The following is a 5000-nucleotide window of genomic DNA, read 5'->3' on the forward strand; positions in this document are numbered from 1 at the left end:
TTTTTATATCTCATTTCTCAATATTTTCCATCGTCGAAGATAAAAACGAATAAAATAATACCGTTGTTGAAAATTATAGACGAACGGCAGGTTTATGTTTCTTTTTATTATGTACGGTTTACAATAACGATAGGAGAATTGAGTTTATCCCCAAATCGCGTCGAGAGAGATATTCATATTTATTTCTATAAAAAGTTTATTTTACGAAAGTTCGTGGCTTTCAATCGTATTAATGTTACTCATTTTCATTACTCCAGTTATTTCATTTATTTGTTTTTTCGATGCGGAATCTCAACCAAAATTTTCATTTTTAATTATATATATCGTGATCTCTCTCTCTCTCTCTCTCTCTCTCTCTCTCTCTCTCTTTCTCTCACGTGTTATCGTTTAAATCATTCATAAAAATTTCCCTCCCCCCACGTTAAAAGTCATAATGAATCAAAATTAACGTTATCGTAATTTATCACGCGTGCATGTTAATTGGATTTTAACGAAGAAATTTACTTCAGACAAGAATTTTTTGAAGAAAATAAAAGGAAGAATTGTTAAGGAGTAATATAAAAACAAATAGAAACGAATTTTATCTATTCTCAGTGGATATTATAGATAGTCAGTTTGAAATTCTTTTTAAGTGTACGTGCGCAAAAGCATACTTTAAAAAAGAAACGGATTTTATCTTACGTTAAAACGAGACAAATTCTGTCGCGGGAATCGCATGTAAATGTTCAGAATATTCTCGTTAAAAATTCATCAAAGGGAAACACATTTTACAATGTGTATTTTTATTTCATAATCGTCGTCGTGGCCGTCACGTCATTTCAAGGGGGTGGGGGCGGGGGGAGAGGGCGAGAAAAAAAAGTACCTCCGTTGGCGTCGCAACCGCAACTTCTGTTTCACCCTTATAAATTTGCAAAATCGAAATAAATTAAAGTCCTCGTTAGCCATGTAGAATTCGTTAGTCGATTTGACAGTATATTATCCCATTATGCGTTTAAATTCGTTCGGACCTGTGATTTACATTTTAAGTTAATTATATGCGGCGAATCGCGTTCGTATTCGCGACGCTTTAATTCGATCATCCCTTCTACCTATAAATTTCTCTATCACTTTCATTTCTTTCTCACGTTCTCGTGTTCGAGCGACTTTTTAATTAAATTACAGTATATAAAAGATTAGAGTAAATTGTGATTGGCTTGTTGTAATCCATAGTAATGTAGTTTATCTAAATCTCGTGATTACAAATGAATGAGTTATATTTTTGTAGTAATGAATCTCTTCTTAACGTAATTATATTGGAATAAAGAAATTATATTGAGGGGAAGAAAAAAAGAAAAAGTTAAGAAGTAAAAAGTGTAGTAAAACAATCGTTTATACGATAGTACATAAGAGAGAATCTTAATCAGGATTTTAATTAGAAACTTTATTTAATCGGACTTTACGTTATTCCAAGGAAAATACCACACCGAGTTTTACCAAGTCGCATTACTTCAACGACTCCTCGCGCCCGCTACACAGAGGTTCTTCACAAAAGAAAGGAAAAAGCGTCTAAAAGACGAGAATTAAAACAAGGGAAAACTGAAAACCGTGGAAAGGAAACTCTCTTGAAAACTGTATGCCCGACCGACTGCGTATTACTCCTCTACTATGTGCAACAAGTACGCGTATTGCGAAAATTTGTCAAGTGAAAATCTCTAACGTAGCCTTTTCCTTTTCTCTCTCTCTCTCTCTCTCTCTCTCTCTTTCTCTCTCTTTTTTTTTCCTTAGTCGGTCAAATAAAAAGAAAAAATACGTTTTGTTATACGCGCGTTAAAAAAACAAAAAAAAAAAAAAAAATAGAAAAAAAACCGGAAATGTATGTTATTATAAGACGATTTTTTTCATATTTCCTTTTCGATCTAATGGCGCGAGGTGACAGTACGGTCACCACCTCCTCTTTCCTTCTTTCTCCTCCATCACGAAGAAAGATCTTCGTTTTTATAAAACTTATCCAATTAAATTTAATTTCTCAAGCACGATCTAGGAAACGAAATTTGCAATCCTCTACGACGGTTCGTTAAAAAAAAAAAGAAGAAAGATTAAAAAAAAAATAAATAAAAGAAAAACAAAAAAAAAACAAAAAAAAAAAAAAAAGTAAAAAAGAACTATTTCGAACGAAGGAAAGCTATAATAATGACAACAAATGGAGGAGGAAGGAGTTAAAAAAAGAGAAAAGAGATAAAAGAAATTTTTTAGAAGATTCGTCGAAGTACAACATACACGACGATAGGCATTCATGGGATTCCGATATCGCGGGAAATGGTCTTTAAGAGTAAGGGAAACAGGATAAAAGAAAAAAGGGAACTTGCGCATGTTAGAAAGAAATAAAAAGAGAGAGAGAGAGAGAGAGAGAGAGACAGACAGAGGAGAACACAAGAAGGGAAGAGGATGCATTGAGAGAGTTAAGCACGAGCGAGTGGGGTTGAGAAGGAGGGAGACGATCGAGGATGGGAGAGAGAGAGAGAGAGAGAGAGAGAGAGAGAGAGAGAGAGAGAGAGAGAGAGAGAGATGGAGGGGAAGGCACACGGCTGACCTAATTTTTGCAAAACAGCCGGGGCTGCCGAGCCGTCGGTTGGTGGACCAAGTTACGGAGTATAGTGTACTAGCAGAGTGCCAGCAGCAACGGCAGTGGTAGCAGCAGCATTAGTAACGACAACCAGACGGCAACCTTTTTTCCTTTTTCATATAATCCTCCCTTTCTGTCTCTCTCTCTCTCTCTCTCTCTCTCTCTCTCTCTCTCTCTCTTTCACGCATATTCTTCTACCTATCTACTTGTCTCTTTCTCTCTTTTTCTCTTTTTCTCTCTCACTTCTTCTTCCGCATACACGCATGTAATAGTAGAAAGTTACAATAGAAAAGAAAGAGAGAAAAGGGGAGAGAGAGAGAGAGAGAGAGAGAGAGAGGGAGAAAGAGAAAGAGAAAAAAGGCAGTGACGGATAAAATTGGCGCCCTTTAAGGGTGAACCATATCTTCTCTTTCTCTAGGATGGAAAATTCACTGGTTTTCCGTTGAATGCTACGACACTGTGCTACTACAGCGTCGGTGGTAGAGAGAGAGAGAATCGTTTCGTCAGTCGGGTCTCGGCCGTCGTCAACGTCAATACGACGGCGGCGCACGAGCTGCTTATCGTTGTCTTTGTCATCGTCCTTATCCTCGTCATTGTCGGCCTCATCGTCGTCGTCGTCATCGTCGTCGTCGTCGTTGTCGTCGTTGTCGTAGTTATTGTCATTGTTGTTCATCTTGTTCTCCTCGTCGTCATCATCGTTATCGTTGTCGTTGCCGTCGTCGTTATCATCGTCGTCGTCGGCGTTGCCGGCGGTTGGAAAGTGAAAGAGGAAAGAATAGTTTTCCCGCGTGGAAGAAAAAGGAAAAGTGGGGAGACGTGAGAATATAACCCTTTTATTTCTTCCCTTCCCTCCCTCCCTCCCTCCCTCTCTCCCTTCCTTCCTTCCTTTCTTCTTTCCTTCTTACCTTCTTTTCTTCCTTCTTTCCTTTCTTTCTTTCTTTCTTTCTTTCTTTCTTTCTTTTTTTCTTTTCATTCGGAACTTGTGTGTGGGTGCATTTCGTCGCGATTCCTTTTTCTCTTCTTCTTCTTCTTCTTCTTCTACTTCTTCTTCTTCTTCTTCTTCGTTGTCAAATTTTCAATCAAGAAAATGATTAGAGAAAGAAAGTGGAGAGAGAGAGAGAGAGAAAGAGAGAGAGAGAGAATGTGGGTGATTTGGAATTTTCTTGACTAAAGTGCGAAATATCAGTCAACAACGATGAGAAGAAATGAAAGACAGATGTCGGAAAAACGTGTTACCATCGCGGCTTCTCGCGTCTCAATTCGTTCTTGTTATTGACACGTCATCGTCTTCGTTCTCGTCCTCATCCACGTCCTCATCCTTATTCTTTTTGTCGTCGTCGTCGTCGTCGTCGTCGTCGTTGTCGTCGTCGTCGTTATCGTTGTAGTCGTCGCGAGTGCAACGAGAAAATGCGAAACTCTGAAAAACTCGTACGCTCGTGGAAAAATATCCTCGAGGAAGAAGAAGAAGAAGAAGAAGAAGAAGAAGAAGAAGAAGAAGAAGAAGAAGAAGAAGAAGAAGAAAAAGAGTCAACGATAATAAATAAGTGACGAGGTTCGTTACTATACACGTTCATCGACGAAACGGCCGAATTCGAACGCGTTATCGTTCTATTATAACGATTTAATTTGATTAAACGCGACGATGCTTAGATGTGAGTGCGAACGTCGTATTGTTCGGAGTAACGTTTTCATTTATCGACGGCGATACAACGTAGCGTGAGAGATTTTTCGTCGGATGCTGTACACACCACTGATTTTTATCTTCTTGGTGCAAGTAATCATCGATGATTCTTTCTGTCTGTCTGTCTCTCTCTCTCTCTCTCTTTCTCTCTTTCTCTCTCTCTCTCTTTCTTTTTGTCTTTCTTTGTGTTGTTTATGTTTTATTTTTATGCCTTTATGTCTCTCTCTCTCTCTTTTTTGTTCTCATTCCTCAGTTTTCTTTCTCTTTCTCTTTTTCTCTGTCTATCTTTCTCTTATCCTTCAATTTTCTCTCTCTCTCTATCTCTCTCTCTCTCTCTCTCTCTCTCTCTTTCGTTTTTCGCTCTATCGTTATTCATTGTCGACTTACGTAAGTTGAGAGCCAGAAATTCCCTGTAGGAGTATTTAATCCGACGATTCTCCACGAATACGAATAAAATGGGAAATGAAAAATCATTGGGTAATTTGCGTTGATCATATGATATGATTGCAGCGATCGTGTAAACAACGATTCATGCCGTATTAGATATACGGTTAGGAGCGAGACGAAAGGAGGCCGAGTTTGTTTGTCCGGCCGAGAGTGCTTTAAGGTGGGGATGTTTATTTACGTATGTATGTACGTGTATGAATCTCTGGATGTTTATATGTGTAAAACGTTCGCTACCTGTTGTTTACGTTACCTGTCGCAAACTCTTGAGAT

At 38.4% G+C, this 5000-nt stretch overlaps 1 protein-coding gene and 1 long non-coding RNA gene across 3 annotated transcripts in view; both read left to right on the plus strand.

The window, feature by feature from the left end:
- Nucleotides 1-5000, plus strand: part of LOC124950291 (cAMP-specific 3',5'-cyclic phosphodiesterase) — a 333991-nt gene that overhangs the window by 64943 nt on the left and 264048 nt on the right. The gene's annotated exons all lie outside the window — the stretch shown is intronic.
- The window catches only part of LOC124950295, an 11396-nt gene continuing 9148 nt past the window's right edge, over nucleotides 2753-5000 (plus strand). Inside the window, exon 1 of the long non-coding RNA XR_007101312.1 lies at nucleotides 2753-4376. This is a non-coding gene — a long non-coding RNA (uncharacterized LOC124950295). The remainder of the gene's footprint in view (nucleotides 4377-5000) is intronic.

This window comes from Vespa velutina, chromosome 7, assembly GCF_912470025.1.
Source record: "Vespa velutina chromosome 7, iVesVel2.1, whole genome shotgun sequence".
NCBI lineage: Eukaryota > Metazoa > Arthropoda > Insecta > Hymenoptera > Vespidae > Vespa > Vespa velutina.